Source organism: Nomascus leucogenys, chromosome 22a (assembly GCF_006542625.1).
Source record: "Nomascus leucogenys isolate Asia chromosome 22a, Asia_NLE_v1, whole genome shotgun sequence".
NCBI classification, from domain to species: Eukaryota; Metazoa; Chordata; class Mammalia; order Primates; family Hylobatidae; genus Nomascus; species Nomascus leucogenys.
The window spans coordinates 128,728,145-128,751,443 of record NC_044402.1 but is presented as its reverse complement, the minus strand read 5'-3'; the positions used below and the strand labels follow the sequence as shown (position 1 = coordinate 128,751,443).

Genomic DNA, 23,299 nt, shown 5'->3' with positions numbered 1-23,299 from the left:
AATTCTATTTTTAATTTTTTGAGGAACCTCCATACTGTTTTCCATAATAGCGGTACATTCCCAACAACTGTGTACAAGGTTCTAATTTTTCCACATCCTCTCCAACACTTGCTATCTTTTGTCTTTTTAATAATAGCCATTCTAACAGGTGTGAGATGATACATCATTGCAGTTTTATTTTATTTTATTATTTTGTTTTGTTTTATTTTATTTTATTATTTATTTTATCTTGAGACGGAGTTTCACTCTTTTTGGCCAAGCTGGAGTGCAATGGAGTCATCACGGCTCACTGCAACCTCTGCCTCCTGGGTTTAAGTGATTCTCCTGCCTCAGCCTCCTGAGTAGCTGGGATTACAAGTGCCCACCAACATGCCCAGCTAATTTTTTGTACTTTTAGTAGAGATGGGGTTTCGCCATGTTGGCCAGGCTGGTCTCAAACACTTAACCTCAGCTGATCCACCTACCTTGGCCTCCCAAAGTGCTGGGACTACAGGCGTGAGCCACCGCACCTGGCCATCATTGTGGTTTTAATGCATTTCTCTGATTATTATGAATGTTAAGCATTTTTTGTTCGTATACCTGTTGGCTATTTGTATGTCTTATTTTGACAAATGTCTATTTATATTATTTGTCAATTTTTGAATTGGGTTATTTGTTTTCTTACTATTGAATTGTTTGAGTTCTTTATATATTTTGGGTATTAACTCCATTAGATGCATGGTTCGAGAATATGTTCTCCCACTCCATATGTTGTCTCTTCAGTCTGTTGATTGTTTCCTTGGCGGTGCAGAAGCTTTTTAGTTTGATGTAATTCTATTTGTCTATTTTTGCTTTTGTTACCTATGCTTTTGGGTTCATATTAAAAAAATCATTGTTACTTCAAGTAACCATGCTTTTGTTTACTTCAAGTAGTTTCACAGTTTTAGGTCTTACATTTTAATCTTTAATCCATTTTGAGTTTAGTTTTGTCTATGGTGTGAGATAAGGGTCTAATTTCATTATTCTGCCTGTGGATATGCACATGGTGTGGTTTGAGGGAGGCTTTGCTGCTAGCGTTCAGAGGCTGGCTGGCCTGTGCCTGAATCAGCAGGCAGGTAGCCTGGAGCCTGGGTCCATAATGATGGGCCAGAGGCCAGGATCCACTGGGGTGAACCTGATGATTAGGTTTGTGCGGATGGGTTTGGAGCCTGGGTATACGACGATGGGCCTGCAGCCTATATTCAAGGGGGCTTGCTGAACCCTAGGTCCATAGGGGCTGACCTGGAACTGGTGGGCCTTGAGCCTGAGTCTGCAGGGGCTGGTCAGGCACTGGAATGGCCCTGACACATGCATCCACTGGGGTGGGCCTAGAGCTTGAGTTCACAAAGGCTGGCCCAGTGATGGGAAAGGCCTGGAGCTTGAGTCCCTGGGGATAGGTCTAGGCCTGGAACCTGGATCTTGCAGGAGTGGTCTTGGAACCTCAGTCCATGGGGTCCAGCCTGCTGCTAGGGTCTACTGGAGCAGACCTGAAGCCTGGGGCCATAGGGGCCAGCCCGGCACTATGGGCCGGGGATCCCCAACCCCAGAGCCATGGACCCATACCAATTGGTGGCCTGTTAGGAACCAGGCCATGCAACAGGAGGTGAGTGGCAAGCGAGCGAGCATTACCGCCTGAACTCCACCTCCTGTCAGATCAGCAGCAGCATTCGATTCTTAAAGGAGCACAAACCCTATTGTGAACTGCATATGTGATGGATCTAGATTGTGCACTCTTCATGAGAATCTAATGCCTGATGATTTGAGGTGAAACAGTTTCATCCTGAAACCATTTCCCACCACACCCCTAAGCCCCACCTCCCCTTGACCTTCCATGAAAAAATTATTTTTCACAAAACCAGTCCCTGGTGCCAAAAAGGTTGAGGATCAGTGCTGTGGCCATTAGGGTCAGCCTGGCAGTGCAGAGGCCCAAACACTGAGTCTGTGACATAGGCCTAAAGCCTGGGGCTGGGGGATCCTGCTGGGTTCTGGAGGGTGCCTGGAGGCTCTGTTCATGGCCTAGAGTCTGGGGCTGTGGGGGTTTTATTTGGAGGGGCCTGGTTTTGAGGTCTTAGGCAAAGGCTAGTGCTCACTTCCCTCTCATTCTCGTACTCAGTGGATATCTCTCTCCACTCTCTGCTGCCTGGAGTTGGGTGATGTGAGTAATGTCACTGTCCTTCCTACACTGTTCCATGTATCTTTTCTTATTTCTTATTTCTCTGCTACACGGGGATGCTGTAATCTCTCACCTGGTCTCCATAGCTCTTCTGAAGGTATTTTTGGGTGTGGAAAGTTGTTTGACTTGATGTTTCTGTAGGTGTAGGAGTGCTAGAGTCCTATTCCACCATCTTGTTGGCATCTATTTGTTAATAAAGTTTTATTGAGACACAGTCACACCACTCATTTACTTATTGTCTACGACTCTTTACACCACCACCACAGAAGAGTTGAGTAAATGCACCAGAGACCTTATGGTGTGAATGTTGAAAATACTTACTACATGGCCCCTTCCAAAAAAAAAAGTCTGCCAACATTTGTTCTAGAGCAAATAGCCAATACTTTGAAAGATAAATACTACTTCTCTGTGTTGATGGTTTGGTATGGACAAGCACAAGACTATTCCTGCTAAATCTGAGGAATCTCTTGGTCCTTTTTGCATCAAGTGTTTGAAGTACTTCACTCACAGTCATTGAGACTTTAATTGGCTGGTCTCTTTTATTAGTCCATTTTCATGCTGCTGATACAGACATACCTGAGACTGGGTAATTTATGTAGGAAAAAGGATTTATTGGACTTACAGTTCCAGTGGCTGGGGAGGCCTCATAATCATGGCAGAAGGCAAGGAGGAGCAAGTCACACCTTATGTGGATGGCAGCAGGCAAAGAGGGCTTGTGCAGGGAAACCCCCATTTTTAAAACCATCAGATCTTGTGAGACTCATTCACTGTCATCAGTACAGTGCAGGAAAGACCCACCCCCATAATTCAATCACCTCCCACTGGGTTCCTCCCACAACACGTGGGAATTGTAGGAGTTACAATTCAAGATGAGATTTGGGTGAGGACACAGCCAAATTATATCATTCTGCCCCTGGTCCCTCCCAAATCTCATGTCCTCACATTTCAAAACCAATCATGCCTTCCCAACAGTCCCTCAAAACCTTAACTCATTTCAGCACTAACTCAAAAGTCCACAGTCCAAAGTCTCTTCTGAAACAGAGCAAATCCCCTCCACCTATGAGCCTGCAAAATCAAAAGCAAGTTAGTTACTTCCTAGATACAATGAGGGTACAGCCATCGGGTAAATACAGCCATTCCAAACAGGAGAAATTGGCCAAAACAAAGGGGCTACAGGCCCCATGCAAGTCCGAAATCCAGCAGGGCAGTCAAATCTTCAAGTTCCAATATGGTCTCCTTTGACTCCATGTCTCACATCCAGGCCACACTGATGCAAACGGGGGGTTCCTATGGTCTTGGGCAGCTCTTCCCCTGTGGCTTTGTGGGGTACAGCCTCCCTCCTGGCTGCTTTCATGGGCTAGCATTGAGTGTCTGCAGCTTTTCCAGGTGCACAGTGCAAGCTGTCCGTGGACAGTGGGGTCTGGAAGACGGTGGCCCTCTTCTCACAGCTCCACTAGGTGGTGCCCCAGTAGGGACTCTGTGGGGGTGGGGGAGGCTCTGACCCCACATTTCTCTTCCACGTTGCCCTAGCAGAGGTTCTCCATGAGGACCTTGCCCCTACAGCAAACATACATCTGAAATCTAAGTGGAGGTTCCCAAACCTCAGTTCTTGACTTCTGTGCACTCGCAGACTTAACACCGTGTGGAAGCTGCCAAGGCTTGAGGTTTGCACCCTCTGAAGCAATGACCTGAGCCCTATATTGGCCCCTTTCAGCCACAGCTAGAGCAGCTGGGATGCAGGGCACCAAGACCCTAGGCTGCACATAGCAGGGAGACCCTGGGCCAGTCCCACAAAACCACTTTTTCCTTATAGGCCTCAGGGTCTGTGATAGGGGGGGCTGCTGCATAGTTCCCTGACATGCCCTGGAGACATTTTCCCCATTGTCTTGGTGATTAACATTTGGCTTCTTGTTACTTATGCAAATTTCTGCAGCCAGCTGGACTTCTTCTCAGAAAAGAAAATGGGATTTTCTTTTCTATTGCATTGTCAGGCTGCGAATTTTCCAAACTTTTATGCTCTGTTTCTCTTTTGGCACTGAATGCCTTTAACAGCACCCAAGTCACCTCTTCAATGCTCTGCTGCTTAGAAATTTCTTCCACCAGATACCCTAAATCATCTCCCTCAAGTTCAAAGTTCCACCAATCTCTGGGGCAGGGCAAAATGTCCCCAGTCTCTTTGCTAAAATAATACAAGAGTCACCTTTTCTCCAATTCCCAACAAGTTCCTCATCTCCACCTGAAACCACCTCAGCCTGGATTTCATTGTCCATATCATTATCAGCATTTTGGTCAAAGTCATTCAACAAGTCTCTAGGGAGTTCTAAACTTTCCCACATTTTCCTGTCTTCTTCCGAGCCTTCCAAACTGTTCCAACCTCTGCCTGTTACCCAGTTCCAAAGTCACTTCCACATTCTCAGATATCTTTTCAGCAGCACTTCACTCTACTGGTACCAATTTACTGTATTAGTCCATATTCGCACTGCTGATAAAGACACACCTGAGACTGGGTAATTTACACAGGAAAAAGGGTTTATTGAATTTACAGTTCCAGTGGTGGGGGAGGCCTCACAATCATGGCAGAAGGCAAGGAGAAGCAAGTCACATCTTATGTGGATGGCAACAGGCAAAGAAGGCTTGTGCAGGGAAACTCCCGTTTGTAGAATTATCAGACCCCATGAGACTCATTCACTATCATGAGAACATGCAGGAAAGACCTGCCCCCATAATTCAATCACCTCCCACTGTGTTCCTCCCACAACACGAGGGAACTGTGGGAGTTACAATTCAAGATGAGATTTGGGTGAGGACACCGCCAAACCATATCATCTCTGATTCCCATTACTTAAATGTATGATTTGTTTTGAAATTTTTATCAGAACAACCTTTTCATAACAATTTTGTGAATATCCTCCTATTGTAGTTTCACTTTAGTAAAGGCTTTCTTTCCTTCATCTATTAACTTCTTCTAATTTAACTACTCAAAGTGTCCTAAGAAATTACATGTTTTGCAGCATTTCCGCATGACTTACATCTGAGAATGAGAGAGAAACATTGCTTTTTCTTTTCTTTCTGAAGGGTGATCTGGCATCATTTTCAAGAATGATACTGGTTCCTGCATAAATCTAGCTTTTTTTTCCTCTAAGCTATAATTACTAACAGTATTTTTAGTCCTATAAGCCCTAATTTGCCATCCCATTTTACTGTAGCCTGTTACAACTTATTAGAAATTTCAAAAGCTACTCAAAAGATTCAATGCATGGTTTGCAATTCTGAGAAAGGACCAAACACTGGTCAGCCTTTGAAAAAGAAAAAGAAGAAAGCCCTTGGTAATTCAAAGAAAGGGTAAACAGAGTATACATTTCCCTATTGCTGGGCCTCAGATTTAAGGATATAAGTTAACAAGGGCAGATGCATACACACCTGAGTCTAACTACGGTGTTACTCATTTTGAGAAACAAACACATCTGTATATACCAAAAGACAATGTGCTAAAATGTTACTACATTTGTGGCACAATAGAAATAATGCAGTTATTATAAAAACCCTCTCATCTTTGAGGTCCATTTTGGGGATGATATTCTATAATTTGTATTTATTTTCATAATTATGTTCTTCCTACTTTAATAGGCATTGTGCTACTCCCTGGAGCTACCATGGTGACTAAGATAAACATACCCTCTGCCCTTTCAGAACCAAAATTTTCTTGGCTTGGAATAGAATGCCCTCTTCTTCCTCCCTCTCCTCCTTCTTTTTTTCCTCCTCCTCCTCCTCTTCTCCCTTCTTTTTTATAACATTGGGTATCTCATGCTGTATTGAGACTCAATTGGCAGGAATACGTGTTGTCAAGTAATGAGAGAGTGAGAAAGAAGGATTGGGGGAAAGAGGAGAGAAAGAAGGAGAGAGAGAGGGAAGGAAGAAAAGAAGGGAAGGAAGGAAGAAAATTAAAAAGAAGAAAGATAAAAGGAAGGAGGGCAGAAGGGAAGGAGAATAGAAAAGCAGACTCAAAGGAAATAAAAGAGTTACAAACTGTGAAGGGTGTACTTCAGAAGACTTCAAATAATTAGGATTAATTTTCTCTTGGGCTGATACGGTTTAACTCTGTGTCCCCACCCCACCTTGAATTGTAATAATCCCCATGTGTCAATGGTGGGGCCAGATGGAGTTAATTGAATCATGGGGGTGTTTTCCTCCATACTGTTCTCATGATAGTGAGTGGTTCTCACGAGATCTGATTTTATAAGCGTCTGGCATTTCCCCTGCCGGCACTCATTCTTTCTCTGCTGCCTGCTGCCATGTAAGATGTGTCTTGCTTCCCCTTCACCTTCTGCCATAATTGTGAGGCCTCCCCAGTCATGTGGAACTGTGAGTCAATTAAACCTCTTTCCTTTATAAATTAACCAGTCTCAGGTATATCTTTATTAGCAGTGTGAAAACAGACTAATACGTGGGCATTAATATAAAGTACAGATCATGGATCTGGAATTATGTCAATTTATAACCATTGTATACTTTGTGTACTGGAACACACTTTTTAATCACAGTATATGTTTACAGTAATTTTTTGAATTGCAAACACTTCTTTTTAAATTATCAAAAATACAATCTGCCTTAATACAGACAATTACTTGGAGTACATTATGGAAACTCTGACCTTGAGGTTAAGTCTGCAGCAGTTTATCCTTATCCACCTCTATGGTGACTTTTGAAAACTGAATGTTGAACCTGCTTCAATTTATTGTTTTCTACATTGTCTCTGATATTTCACAGAGGGGTTCTCTCCTAATTATTGATAGGTCATTGGGAGTTTTTATTTGGTCCTCCCCATGACACTGTAACACAATTAGATCCAAAATTACTGATTTTATGCTTTTAAAAAAAGATGTTAAATGATAATAGAAGTAAATGTAACATAATCGAAATCACTTGCAGAGGGGCTGATGCTTGTAAACTCTCAGTCCATGTGGTTCTGAGGGCAGCAGGTTTGTTCGTCAGCAGATAAAGTGGAGTGACCATGTAACAATGGTTTAAGGGTTCACCAGAACATTCTGCTTTGAAAGTCTGTGATTATTGATACGTTGATTTAATTTGGAAAGGGTTGCAGCACAGTTTAAAATCTGAGCAATACATTCAGACACTAAGATTCCCGAAGTGTCAGGCTCTGTTTATGTTATAGTCTTTTAGCCCTTCCTGAGAGGCAGGCAGTACATTAAGGATGAATTTTTTTTCAAGACTACCCACTTAATACTTCTGGCAGAATCAGAGTTGGAAAGATTCCTCCATCTTCTATCCCCTACCTAACACCCACATACTTGCACATATCCATGTAATTACTGTTTTTCTAGACCGTTTCTGCCTAGTGTGTTTTCAGGCAGGCAGTGTCTCTTAGTGACCTCAGAGCTCTTTGGCCCTGACTTTATACATCAAGTATCTGGAATTGTATGAACCAACACTCATTCAATTCGAAGCCCTTATCCTAATTCTGTAATTCATGTGTGGCATTCCATGCCAGACCAGCACCCTCCTTACATCATCAGGAGGGAAAGAACATTTGATCTGCCACTAATGAGCTGTTAGATTTGGGGTCAATTATTCTGCCCCTCTCAGCTAATTTCCTCATTTGTAAAATAAACTGCTTTGACTAGATGTTTTCAAAGTTTCTTTCCATCTCTGATTATCTGTTCCAGTTAGTATGGCTGAACAACAAATTAACCCAAAATTTAGTAGCATAAAGCAACCTCTCATTATGTGCACACAGTTTGTGGATAAGGAATTCAGCCAGGGAACAGGGCAGGTGGCTTGTTCCTACTTCATACTGTCTGAAACTCAGCTGGAAGACTCAAAGCCTGGCTCCACACAGCATCAGCTGTGTTGGCTGGAAGGCCGCGGGCTGAACCAACTGGAAGCTTGCTCATTCACATGTCTGACACCTGGGCTGGAAAACTGAGACTTCAAATAGCTGGGCATCCCCAGGCATCTCTCTCTGTCTCTTTGTGGCCTCTTCAAGTGTTCTTTCCAGCACTGCATCTTCAGTGGAGCCAGACTTCATACATGGTGGCTCAGGATTCTCAAGGTACATGTTCCAAGAGCCAGCTAGAAGCTATGTTACATTTTATGGCCTATCTTCAGAAGTCACTAGGGCTATTTACAGTATAGACACAGCCCACCCAGAGAAAAGGGGAAGGAACCCTGACCACACCTCCTGATAGACACGTGTCAATAGTACATTGTAAAACATGGATTTGGGGTGATGTATACTGGGGTCATCTCCTCTGGAAAATGCTGTGTCACATCATGCAAAAGTAGCTTCTCAATGTATTTGGTCTAGCATGAATAAAACTAATTTTCAATGGTTCCTACCTTCTTGAATTTTTAGTATTAAAAAAAGTTATGATGCTAGATAAAAGCATGATTAGTAGACACTTATAGTAGACAATTATAGATAACTGCTTATACAATGAACTGGCTCATGTGATTCTGGAGACAGAAGTTTCATGATCTGCAGGCTGTAGACCCAGGAAAGCCAGTAGTGTAATTCAAAGGCCTGAGAGCTGATGGCATAGATTCCAGTCCAAGTGTGAAGACAAGAGAACAAGGAGTGATAAAAAGTAGATCAATATTTCAGCTCTTCAGTTTCAGTCAGAGAGCAGATTCACCCTTCCTCCACTTTTTTGTTCTATTAGGGTCCTCAATGAATTAGATAATGCCCACCCACATTGAGGAGACCAATCTGCACTGCTCAGTCCCCTAATTCAAAGGCTAGTCTCTTCCAGAAACACCTCACGGACACAGGTTCCATAGAAGGCAGTCATCCAGAAATAAGGTTTAACCAGCTATCTGGGCATCCAGTGGCCCAGTTAAGTTGACACATAAAACCAACCATCACACAGTTGTTGGGGATTCTTTAGCTAACTGGCATATGAAACCCCTTCCTGACATTACAAAAAAAAAAAAAAAAAAGGTTGAATTGCTTGATATGTACCATAGATAGAGGTCTGTAGCTGCAGTTGCCCACCACTCCAAGGTAAATAAATCCAGTGTAAGGACCATTATTAAAAAGAAAAGGAAATTTGTGAAGCCATTACTGCAGCTATGCCACCAGACAAAAAAACCTTGCACTTTTTGTGAAATATCTCTTTATTTCGTAATGAAAATGCAACTTTTATAAGAAAGGAATACTATAGACTGATATGACTCGAGAAAAAGTGAAGTCATTATATGACAAAGCAAAGGGAAGCCAAAGGATGTAAAGCTGGAGAACTTAATGCCAGCAAGCAATGGTTTGAGAATTTTGGACAGAGGTTTGGCTTAAAAAATGTCAAGATAACATGAGTAGCAGTTCCTGCAGACCATGAAGCAGCCGACAAGTTCCTAGATGCCATTAAGAAAATCATTGACAAAAAATATCTATATGAGCAGGTTTTTAATATAGATGAAAGTGCCCTATTTTGGGGGAAAACATGTCACAAAGGATATTTATTAGTAAGGAAAAGAAGCAAGCACCAAGATTTAAGGCAGGAAGGGATAGGCAAGCTACTGTTTCGTGCAAGTGCAGTCAGGTTTCTGACCAGGACTACCCATACTATAAAGCTGCTAACCCCTCAGCCTTGAAGGATAAAAAATATAGATACCAGCTTCCAGTCTTTTGGTTGTACAAGAAGAAGGTGTAGACAATGAGATCCCTTCTTCCGGATTAGTTTCATCAACGCTCCGTCCCTGAAATCATCATGTACCTTGCCAGTAAGGGACAATGTCAACTCTTTTGATATTGAACAATGCCCAGGGCCACCCAGAACCCTGTAAGTTCAACACTGAAGGAATCAAAGTGGTCTGTTTTTTCCCAAACATAATGTCTCTAACTCAGTTTGTAAATCAGGGTGTCATAAGGACCTTTGAGGTTCATTACACACGGTATGAGATGGAAAGGATTGTCAATGCTATGGAAGAGAATCCTGATAAAAAGAACTTCATGAAAATCAGGAATGATTGCACCATTGAAGATGCCATCATTGTTATTGAAAAAGCTGTAAAAGCCATCGAGCCCAAAGATGACTTGACAGAGATGAGTGCTTCTGAACCAGTGCCAGACGATGAGAAAGATGATGCATTATAAAAGAAACAGTGCCAGAAAACAAATTGACATTATACAATCTGGCATGAGGGTTCCTATTCTTCAAGACTGCTCTTGACTTCTTTTATGACATGGACCCCTCTAGGATAGAGGCACTGAGACTAAGACAGACTGTGGAAGAAGAATTGGTATCATTTCAAAACATTTTTACAGAAATGAAAAAGCAAATAAGTCAGACAGAATTTACTATGCATTTCTACAAAGTTACACCAACTATGCCTGCTCCTCCTGCCTCCCCTTCAGCCTCCTCTACCTCGTCCACCTTTAATGCCCTTGAGACAGTAGGACCAACACTTTTTCTTCCTCCTCCTCAGCCTATTCAACATGAAGATGACAATTATGTCTCTAGCTTATTTTATTATATGAATAATTATATAATATATATATAACATAAAAATATGTGTCAATCCACCATTTATGTTATCAGTAAGGCTTTTGGTTAACAGTAAGCTATTAGTAAAGTTTCAGGAGAGTCTAAAGTTATATGTGGATTTTTTACTGCACGGGGGTTGACATCCCTAACCCACATTGTTCAAGGGTCAACTGTACTTCCTTTAGAAGTTGAAATGGAGAGATAAGTCTCCCTTTTCCAGCTAGTGTATAGGCATCTGACCTAAGCTTGCCCAATCATGTGTTCCTGATCCCAGCTGGGACACAGTGAGGTGGGGGCAGCACAAAACTTACTCTGTGCTGGCAACACCATGATGTATTGAATGGCAGTAATGCAAGTCACAACTACCAGTATGACAATGGCAGTAGGACCTAATCAGAGTCTTCCTATGGCCTAATCCACATTTGATCCAGCCATTTATAATAGCTTCTTGTGGCTCCTATTTTCCAAGCTTCTTTCCTCAGGCTTCCCTCATCTGGTTCTATGTTACCCCTTGTCTGTGCATTAAATTTATTTGCTGTTAGTGTTAGCCAGAGTTCATTTCAGTTGTTTACAAACAAGAACCTTAATGGTTCTAGTAATTAAATTTTTTTTTAGAAAAAAAAAAAAAAACTTCTTTTAAATAAAGAGGCCAGTACAGTGGATCACACCTATGGTCTCAGTACTTTGAGAGGCTGAAGCAGAAGGATCTCTTGAAGCCCAGGAGTTCAAGACCAGCCTGAGCAACAGAGTGAGACCCCCATCTCTAAAATAAAATAAAATAAGGAAAAAAAAGAAATGTAGTAAATGTCAATAGGGCACTTTCTGTATACGAGGTACAGTGCAAGGAGTGGACAAACTAATGATAAATAAAAGAATATTTCTGGAAGGTGGCTTCAGGAGTCCTACATCATGTCTTTGCCCTGTTGTTGTTGTTGTTGTTGTTGTTTTGAGACAGAGTTTCGCTCTTGTTGCCCAGGCTGGAGTGCAATGGCACAATCTCGGCTCACTGCAACCTCCACCTCCCAGGTTCAAGCGATTCTCCCATGTCAGCCTCCCAAGTAGCTGGGATCACAGGCACCCACCACCACACCCAGCTAATTTTTGTATTTTTAGTAGAGACGGGGTTTCCCATGTTAGCCAGGCTGGTCTTGAACTCCTGACTTCACGTGATCCACCTGCCTCCACCTCCAAAAGTGCTGGGATCTTTGCCCAGTTTTAAACCCAGCCCAACTGCCTCTCTTGGGTGAGGGAGACACTGGGGCTTCCAGACTGGCCAGGCTTGGACAGTAGAAAACACTTAAAAAAAACCTACTCACCACAAGAAAGTGAATCCTTAAAACTGAAAACCATTATTTTAAAACGAAATATTTCAGGAGATGAGTTGCATGAAGGGCATTTACTACAGAGATTCAATTTTGTAGTCTGGGAGCTAAAACCAAAGAAATAATTCCAAACCTCTGACTTTAGAAAATAAAAGCACATCATACTTTCCAGTCTTAGATTTAAGTCTTCAACCCATTTTGATTTTATTTTTGTGTGTAGTGAGAGACAGGGTTCTAGTTTTATTCTTCTGCATATGGATATCCAATTTTCTCAGCACCATTTATTACAGAGACTCTCCTTTCCCCACTGTACGTTCTTGGCACCTTTGTTGAAAATGAGTTGACTGCAAATGGTCAGTGTATCTGTTTTTAGGCCACTATCATGCTATTTTGGTTACTATAGCTTTGTAGTGTAATTTGAAGTCAGGTAATATGGTGTCTCCAATTTTGTTCTTTTGGTTCAGGATGGCTTTTGTTCTTCTGGGTCTTTTGTGGTTCCATATAAATTTTAAGGTGTTTTCTTTTTTTTTTTTTTTTTTTTTCTATTTCTGTGGAGAATGTCAGTATTTCAATAGGGATTGCTTTGAGTTTGTAGATTGCCTTGGATAGTATGACATTTTAACAATATGGATTCCTCCAATTCAACAACATGAACTGGCTTTTTATTTTTAGTGTGTCGTTTATTCTTTCATTTATGTTTTATAGCTTCATTGTAGAGATCTTTCACTTCTTTGGTTAAGTTTATTCCTCGGTATTTAATTTTATTTGTAGCTATTGTAAACAGGATTGCTTTCTTAACTTCTTTTTCAGGATGTTCACTGTTGGCATACAGAATTGCTACTGATTTTTGTGTGTTGATTTTGTGACCTGCAACTTTACTGAATTTATCAATTCTAATAGTTTTTGGTGGAGTCTTTAGGTTTTTATAAATATAAGATCATATCATCAGCAAACGAGAATAATTTGACTTTTTCCTTTCCAGTTTGGATACCCTTGATTTCTTTCTCTTTTCTAGTTGCTTTGGCTAGGACTCTTTTTAAATTTTCAATCCATGTTTGATTGAATACATGATAGGGACTCACAGATACAGAGGATCAACTGTATATTTAATAACATGTTTAGTGATTATGCATGTGTATTCGTAAACAATTCATATAAAACTCTGATTACGCCCTGGATCCGTGTCATTTTTTCTTCTAGCAGCAGAACACTTTCCTAAAAAAAAATCTTACCTGTCCCTGCTCAATATAAAAAAGAGAAAACAGAGACACAGAGACATGCATAAGTGCTCATTTAAAAGCTGAGAGCCCTGATTGGAATCAAATTCACTCACAGCTCTGAACCAGAGGCCCCTAGTTACATGATAGATGTCTCTGATCTTGTTGTTGATGGCTGGCTGTTTCTGGTTCAGCCCTCCAGACAGCCTATCAATTTACAAGTCAAGATGATTGTAATAGAGCATATGAAATAAAATACCCTCCTTTTCAGATTCCTAGCTCAGTGTAGGTAGCCTATATTGAATTTTATGTTGTGTAAACTGTTGCTTGATTTTGAGCTTTTATTAGTTTTCTTTCATTGCATAATTTTTTAAAAAAATAGATCCATTTATGTTGCAATTGAGAGCAGCCATCAATGTTTTTAGCAGTTATCAGAGAGTCAATAGAATTCAAATAATTGGGACTTCTGCAGTGTTCAGACAGAAGATGCAAATGTTCCTGTCATTTCTCAGTTTGTTTTACTTCTGTGCTGAAACAGAGAAGTAGAATGGCTTTCTGCCCTGATGTCACCATGCAACAACAACACAAAAAACCAAGGTTGTTGAGTCTTTCAACATATATTCTTGGGATCTGCGCTTTTTCAGTCACATTGATGGAGCTGAATTTTCAAACTAGGTGAGGAAAGACAATTCTGGATCTGTTTTACATTAAGGAGTAAACATAATGAAACAGGATGCGTGAATAAAGAAATGAAGAGAAGGTTAACAAACTGAACAGTACATCAAAAATACATTTAGAGTTTCCAAAGTATTACCCTTCCATTTACTACCTTAGTTTAAAGGAATGCTAAAAACCATAGGCAAATTTGAAGAGATTACGTGATCCCATAAGTTTGTGCTGTAATGAAAATTTATCATGGAAGAATGGATATTCCTTTTGCTCCAAACAGCTCTACTAGCTGAGAAAAGTGTTCCCTTTTGCATGGAAACTGAAATGAGCATGATTTGTCACTGTTGAGCAATATGCAACCAAGAAGCTTTGTGCTCATTACAGCCCTGGGCTCTGGCTCCACTGCCCCCACACAGCCAGGGGCTCAGGGGACTCTGGCTGTTCTCTCTGGAAGGTGAAGGGGAACTTTGCATCTGCAGATTCTAACAGCTTGACTGTGAAAGGGGACAGAGGGTAATTGAATAACCTTTTTAAAAGAGGATAAACTTCAAATAGGCACCAATTACCATTTTCTAGAAAATGAATTACCTTGTGTCAAGGTGAGACCCAAGGGAGAGAGAGACAAGGCTGGAAGGTACAAAAAGAATGTGACCTATGGCTGACGATGTAGTCAGACGTTCATGGGCACTGGGATCACAATTCTTTCAAGTTTCAGAACACAGGCTTATTTCAACAGTAGAATGCACCATGTTTTTTTGGAAAATCTATTGGAGACAAAGTACAGGGAAAACATAAAAAAATGAAAAAGAACCATTTGGGGCTTCTCTGACACTCATTCCATTGTATAATTATTAGAAAAAAATAACTGAACCTCTCTTCTCTCTGGTAACTCTACAGGGTTTTGCTTGGTTCTTAGTCTCTAAGGACATAATTAAATTCCACCATGAACCATATCCTTCAAAGCTAAACCACAGCCCCCCTGCCCCCCAGAATAAAGGATGCCATTTGAAGCTTCATCCCACTGCTCCTTAGCTTCTCTCACTTGTATTGTTCTGACAGGTTTTTGCACAGCTGCACCATTATTACCTCATACCATTTCTGGAGCATAGTTGACTCACGATAATTTTGTTGAGTGCAGGCAGGGTATTCACCTCAATAGCCTGGGGCTGGTTTGCTCAGTGGAGGATTCGTCCTAAGTGTCCAGAGGCAGCCTTGCCACAGACCCAAAAAGCAGCCTTCCCTCAAATCAATGCACTGTCTCTCTCTAGAAAATTATCCTGATGACCCTGCCATCCTTCCATGACTAGAAAATAAATGGTGCTGGCTGGAGTTCTGCAGCCCACACTTTGCACAACCATCAGCAGTAGTAGCCTTAAATCAGGAATCACAAACTCAAAAGGCTAAGGGGACCAGGCACAATGAAATGGCTAGAAAATGACTGTCAAAAATAGAATTTGAACCCATTTCTTCTTTTAGAGATTACTCTCAGTGCCCCCTTTTATAGCTAAACTTTTTGAAATAGTTTAGACTTGCCATCTCCACTGCAGCAACTAAATGCTCTGCAATTAAGCTTCAGCTCTCAGCAGTCCATAGAAACTGCTCTTTGCCAAGTTTATCAAGAACCAATAGACTTTTTTTCAATCCTTGCCTTACTTGACCTCATGGCAATGCTGGTACCTCCTTTCTGTCAAGGACTGCAAAGGATCTGAGATTTTGCTCTGCTTTCAAGCTAATAAATCTAGTCTGTGGCTCTTTCATATGTGTTGGAAAAAGACATGAGACTCTTGAGCCAGAGAAAAAGGACCCAAGGACTCTATTACTCACAGCACACAGTAGCCTGAGAGTTAGCCTGGTTGTGTTGGTTTCCCTTGCCTCCCAAAGAGCATGGCAGTGACATAGCTGGTTCCCAGGTATATGCCACACTCACAGTTAAGTTGGTACCACAGCCAGGAAATCCTGAGCTTGGAGAATTCGCTGTATTTACAGCAAGCCATACATGAACCTGCTTTTTGTTTGGGAAGGTGGGAAAATAATGTACCCCATCCTTCAAGGTTACTTGCTGCAAACACCATGCTGAGAAATGGCCCTGATAATAAGCAGTCAAGATGTGAAATTTTTGGCAGACCCAAGGCCATCCAGTGATGCTCAAGGCTAATGGCAGTTTGCCCCTTCCAACAGTGTCTTTCTTCATTTACTGTAGCGCCACACTTTCCTGGTTTCTTGGCAACTTCTGTGGCTACTTGTGTTCTTTATCAGTTCTCTTACTCTGCCTTTATGTCACCATTTAAAGAGTACTGCATTAGCCTCTCCTCTCTTCCTTAAATACTCTTTCCCATCAAGATTTTATGCTTTAATTAGCATCTGTATCAGGAAATATAAACCCAAATACTGATAGGGGCAAGAAAGGTAATGTAAATGACTGAAACATCCCAGGAATAAAGCTAGAACTGCCAGAAATATAATCCTCAGCTGTTATTTTTACCGAACAGAAATGAAAATACTTAACATAATACAAACAGGTGTGATACTGAAAATAACATTTTCAAATCAAATATTTAAAATTATAGACTCTAAAAAATAAAAACATCACATTATTAAATGGTTACATTGTAAGTTACTAAAACTTGGTCTGAAACTTTTTATTCTACGCACGATGTTAATGGCAGATTTAATATTTTTATTTACAATGTGCAATAAATACCAAGTTGAGTCATGGTTCCTCTGCCTGGTTGTGATGTTTACTTTTACTACTTTCCATTATGGAAACAGCTGGTCCCAAACACAAGAACTGCCAAGGCTGAATATGTTTTTTCATTTAGGGTAGCTATGCCTAGGAGAGTGATAGAATTCTGGTATTCCAATGTTATCATTTTTAGATTCTACTACTTATGATTCTGACTTTAAGTAATCTCTATTGATAGTTCTTCTGTCCCAATTTAAATATTAAGAGAGAAATTGAACTGAGCAATATCAACTAATTTTACTTGAAGTTTAACATTGACCAGAGAGATCCTGTTAAAGATCAGCCTTCAAAAACCATAGTATGGAGAATGTAGATCAGTTTCATTTGGGTAACTAATATTAGCATTTAAAGATTGACCAATTTATGTCTTCCCAAATGACATCTCAAAATACATAATTTCAGGATGAACGGACCACTGAAATAATGCATTCCTATAACTATTCAGTGGTTAGACCAGTCATACTGGCAATTAAAGTGGTCAAATCATTAATATAATCTTTGCAACCACAGATGCATGAATAAGTCAGTGTCTTTCAACAGCTAAAACTCTCTACAACACTTTGTCATAACAAAGCCACCTAAACTCTGTGTAGTGCTTCACATCCAGTTTATTCAGCAATATCAACTTGATGAAAGTTGTAGAAGCATAGTGAGCTCATGGAGTTCATGGCTATATTCATAATATTGTCCAGTTACAACTTTTTAACAAAAAAGATAAAAACAAAAACTAGTTCATAATGTGCCACATGAGCTAAAATTCTACGTTGTTGCAAAATGTTGCCACTGTGTAGTTTCTTAGTAAATCAGACTTTAACACCAACCATAGCGTCAACAGTATGTCTTACTAATTTGACCAGTCTACAGTAAACTATTCACTCTGTCTCCTTATGCAAAATAAGTCATGTCATAATATTATGTAATCAGAAGTGTTATATCCAAAATTTCCTGGGTTAAATCAAAGTTGACATCAACACCAAAAACAAATATAATTAACTAGGCAGTAGTAGAATGGCAGATAAGTAAGTAGATAGACAGGTAGGTACATAGGTAGAGAGAGAGAGAGAGAGAGATAAATCTATCTATGCTTTCAGCAGATGCCACAAATAACTTTTCCATATAAATTAAATAGTAGAATCTTAGCACTAAATTAACATGCCAAGCAACAATATTCCCAGCTAGAACTTTATTTGTAAAGCTTGTTTCTGTTCAGAACACATAATTTCTGCTGTACTCAATAGACTTTAATAAAACTATCATCTGTAAAAAGCAATTGACCAACCAAGTTATTTTCTCTAATGCATAACTAATTCCCTAATGCATAACTAATTCTGCAATAGCACCAGTTATTTTACTCACATACAAAACAAATGCTAAGAAAATTTCAGTTCTTTTTTAAGATCACTAGTTGATTCATTATGCTGCTTTTCTTTATATCTGTATGGTTCTTCATGATGGATTATTTCTAATATTATGATTTTGTTTTGTTTCTTTTAAATACAGACATACTTTGCATATTCAATATGTGGATCCAGGACTTACTTTCACAAAGAAATAGAGTCTCTACCATTTTCTTAAAATACACAGCTTTGGCATTTTTTTTCCATTTTTAATAAGAAATGGTATGGAGACATATTTCTCTGCTATTAAAAAAAAATGACTGTTCAAGAACAATGACAAAGAACATTTGCCATGAGACTTCAGTGTGCAAGATGTGATAGGAAATGGCAGAGACCGGGGGAACAGAGGAGCACATGCGACATTAAACAAGTCTGGGAAGGCCGGGTGTGATGGCTCACGCCTGTAATCCCAGCACTTTGGGAAGCCGAGGCAGGGATCACTGATAGAGTTCGAGACCAGCCGGCGACATGGTGAAACGTCTTACTAAAAACAAAAATTATCCAGTGTGTGGACACCCTGTAGTCCAGATTGGAGGCTGAGCAGGAATTGTTTGAACCAGAAGCAGATTATAAAAAAAAAAAAAAAAAAAAAAAGGTCAGGGGAGTGGTTGCCCTACAGAAATGCAAGCTCATTGTCCCCAGAGTCGTTTTTGGTTTTGGGGATTTCTTGAGCCAAAAATCTGGGTTTCTTTATATGAAATCATCCAATTGTTTCATATAACCTTGATTTTGCTTAAAGCATAACCTATTCCACACTAAACATATTTCCAAGCTGGTTAACAGCTAATTTTAAACTGAGGGTACCAGTTTGTAACCTCTGAAAGTAATAGGGTGATATTCCTTATCTCACAGGCTAATAAAGCCAGAATCTGGATTCAGTCACTGGAAGAGCTCTTAGTCTTTAAATGAAAAGAGTTTTATTTTGTTTTGGTTTTGGCTTTTTTAATGGCCACAGCTAATGTTATTTTCAAAATATATATACATATGTATATATATACGTACATATATACATATATGTATATATATACATATGTATATATACACACATATGTATAGATGTATATACGTACATATATATACATATATACATATACGTATATATACATATGTATATATACACACATATGTATAGATGTATGTACATATATATGTACATCTATACATATACGTATATATACATATGTATATATACACACATATGTATAGATGTATATGTATATATGTGTATATATACACATATGTATATATATTTTGAAAATAACATTAGCTGTGGCCATTAAAAAAGCCAAAACCAAAACAAAATAAAACTCTTTTCATTTAAAGACTAAGAGCTCTTCCAGTGACTGAATCCAGATTCTGGCTTTATTAGCCTGTGAGATAAGGAATATCACCCTATTCCTTTCAGAGGTTACAAACTGGTACCCTCAGTTTAAAATTAGCTGTTAACCAGCTTGGAAATATGTTTATATGTATACGTATGTATATATATACGTATATATATACATATGTATATATATACGTATATATATACATACGTATATATATTTATTTCCTGGATATTCAGAGTATAAATACCTCAGCCCAAATATTATAGCCATTGTCAAGCAAAAATCTTTGTTTGAATTCTATATCGTAAAGTCTATTTACCCACTAATGGGTAAAATTGAGAATCCAACTAATAATGACCAATAATAATAATAATAAGGCCGGGCACGGTGGCTCATGCCTGTAATCCTAGCACTTTGGGAGGCCAAGACAGGCAGATTATTTGAGGTCAGGAGTTCAAGACCAGCCCGGCCAACATGGTGAAATCCCGTCTCTACTACAAATACATACAAAATTAGCTGGGCATGGTGGCACACCTGTAGTTCCAGCTATTCAGGAGGCTGGAGCAGGAGAATCACTTGAACCCGGGAGGCGGAGGTTGCAGTGAGCTGAGATCACACCACTGCACACTCCAGCCTGGGTAACAGAGCGAGACTCCATCTCAAAAAATAAAAAATAAAATAAAATAATGATGATAATAACAGTAAAGTGAATTGACTTAAGTTCTTATCCCTGATCCTGCCACCCCTCGGATACACTTGTCTAGAACCAACAGAGCACACCTGCTGTTATTATCCCCAATTCCTGTGCTATGCTATTGAGGAGGTTTAACACTAAGAAAAGAAAACCCATGCGTATTACATCTGGAGCACACATATGGAAATGGAGTAGTTCAAAGCCTCCCAACAGTTGCAAGTTTGGCCCCAAATCCAGTGAGATTCACGGAGCCTGTGTTCGCCTCTTAGAGATGAAGCCATCGCTTTCCCCTTTCAAGGGCTGTTCTTCCTCAATCACCTGTTTCCATGGTCCTTTCTCAGTCACCCATTATACCCACAGAGCTTTCTGAGAACTTTGTTTCTTCCCAAGAGAAACCTCACCTCTCCCCGTTTCTCTGGGGAACGCCTCTTCCAAGCTCTGCCTCTCCATGTCAGCCCCTCGTCAGGCTCTTTGTGGCTTTCTCCAAACTACCGTTTGAACCCAACATTAGATGCCTCATGGAATGAACATTCCTCAACAAACATCATGTATTTGACTACAAATATATCAGAGCCATGGAAGTAAATGTCACTTTCCTATCACTAAGTCATGGTTACAAAGAAAAACACCCTTGTTGGCTACAGAAAAAGACATGCTGAAAATGTATCCAATTATTAATCAGATGAAAAACACTGTAACCATTAGAGACTAGGTTCTTTCACTCAGCAAAATTGATTTGTCCACTTTAAACCAAATGAAAATTTCTGTTTTCTCGTTTCCAAGTAATGGTTCTTTCACTGCTTAATTACTGCAATCATGCAAAAAAGAACCCATGGGATTATTCTTTTTAAACTTAAATATGAGTTTTGTCACTGACCCCATAATTTTAGCAAACCAAGAGTGAATTCCCAGCGTGAGTGAAAAGAAATGTTGCTTTTTTTGCTTTGTGTTTAATAATTTCCCATTACACAGTTTTTCCAGAAAAAAAGCCATGAACTCTTTATTGAATACAGAATTTATTCAGTCTAGTCTACACAAACAAGCAGTAGACATACCCGTTCTATCCTATTTAATCTGTTCATTTGCTTTTCAGACCCTTTCTCATAGGGAAGGCATGGTGAGGTAGTGGTTAAGAGAACAGACTATAGCATCACAATTGTCTTCAGACTTTTAGTTCTACTCTTTGTTGATTTTGTGGCCATGGGAAATGAATTAATTTCTCTGCCCTTCAATGTCCTCATCTGTATTTAAGTACAGGGTCAGGGTCAAGCTTACCTGGTTGTTATGAGGATTAAGTGAGCTAAGTTACGTACAAGCACTCAGCATAGAGCATGATAAATTGTGAAGCGTCTTACTACTGTTGCTATAATAATCAACACAGATGGCACCAAGATAAGCCAACCAAACTCACTGAAGGAAAGAATCCTATGTTCTACATCTTTGTACTCCCTGTAACACTGAGCAGACTGCCTTCTGTATCTGTGAAAACATTAGTCTTTATTGGTAAGATAAAATATACCATCACTTCCATATAGTAGCATCTGAATGAATGCTTTTTGCTGTATTTAAGTTTCATGTTACCTAAAGACAAGAACTGGAGGATAAAGTGGCAAAGAAACCCACTTCTCCTAGTCCACTTTAAGATTCTGTTTTTCAGAATCTCTCTCCTGGTATAGCAGCCTTTGCAGTCACTGGCTGGCATATTCAGCCAACCCATGCAGTATCTTCTGCAAGACCATGACTGCAGCTTAGCTTCACTACTTGTAGAAGTCGATATAGACAATGTTTATAGAGAGTCCATTTTTTTTACAAGTACATTTTAAAAATTACAAAAATGAGTAAGTAGGGAATGAAAAATGTTATAGGCATTCTGGCGAACGGTTCGGTAGCTTCTTAGAAGTTGAATATGCACTTAGCATAGAACCCAGCAATCCCACTCCTAGGTGTTTAATCGAGTGGAATGAAAATTTATGCTCATGCAAACACCTGCATGCAATGACTAAACAAAGAGTGAATGGATAAACCATGGTGCATCTAGACAGTGGAATACCACACAGCACTAAAGGGGAATAAACAACTGATACACACAACATGAATACACCTCAAATGCATTTTTCTGGGTGAAAGAACCCAGTATGAAAATAGTTACATACCATACAATCCCACTTATATGGCATTCTGGAAAAAACAAAACTATAGGAACAGGGAACAGATCAGTAATTGCTGGGGTTAAGTGTAGGGAGAGGGTCTGCCTATAAAAGACAAGCATCAGAGAATTCTTGGAAGTGTTAGTATTTTTCTGTATACTGTGGTGGTTACAAGAGTCTATACAAGTGTAAAACCTCGTAGAACTGTTTGCCCAAAAAGGTGAGCTATGCTACATATAAATTCAAAATGGAACAAAACATTGTAAGTGAATAAGCAGATTCTTCTATTTGGGAATTTATGAACTACTTTTAAAAGAGTCTTCTATTTATTGCCATGGTGCTACACAGAAACTCTTTAAAAGGATGCTAAGGCGAGCACAGAACGCTAGGAAATCTGTGTGTGTAGGTATTAAAGAAGTTAGCCCATTGGTTAACATCTTAATGCATGTTCTGGTTAGTGAACGGGGAGTGGGGTGCAGGTAACAGATCCCTCCAGCAACGTTAACAGCGTGATGAGAGGTGCAGAGGAAAGAAAACCCTGGGCATGTTCAGGAAACACTGTTGGTCTGGTAAGGCTATAATTTAAGGTTTAAGGTTGACAAGCAGAGTACAGTAAAATGCTAATGCCTATCTTGACCGGAAGTGATGAGGATTCAATTGCATAATGTGGGTTATAATGCATGTAGAATGACATAATGAATGTGAAGGTTAAAAAATACAAAATGTAACCTAATGTGTGTATAATGAGACATTGTACGTACGAGCATTTAGCATGCAGAGTGACTTTGCTAAGTTTTCTCTAGACATTACCACAAAAATGGAAGATTGACAGGCTGGGAGATGCAGGATGCAGAATGGGCTAGAATGGGGTAGCTGGAGTGGTGGATGTCAACTGCAGGCTTTTGTTTCTGGTCACAGAATGAAGTTCTGAATTAAGCAGTCAGCAGGAACAAAAAAGAAATGTAGTCCTATCTCAGCAGCTCTGTAGATGTACAAGGAACTCAGACTAAATAAGACCAATTAGTAACGGGATGTTGGGGATGGGGACAGGAGTAGAGTGGAGGGAAAAGAAACTGCCCACACAATTATG

At 39.8% G+C, this 23,299-nt stretch overlaps 1 protein-coding gene across 6 annotated transcripts in view; it reads left to right on the top strand.

The window, feature by feature from the left end:
• The window catches only part of SPHKAP (SPHK1 interactor, AKAP domain containing), a 195,979-nt gene that overhangs the window by 101,406 nt on the left and 71,274 nt on the right, over positions 1–23,299 (top strand). Inside the window, exon 2 of one of the 6 annotated variants that reach the window (XM_030802761.1) lies at positions 2,278–2,288. The exons of the other annotated variants lie outside the window; for them this stretch is intronic. The gene's annotated coding sequence lies outside the window, so the exon portion shown is untranslated. The remainder of the gene's footprint in view (positions 1–2,277; positions 2,289–23,299) is intronic. 6 annotated transcript variants of the gene reach the window in all.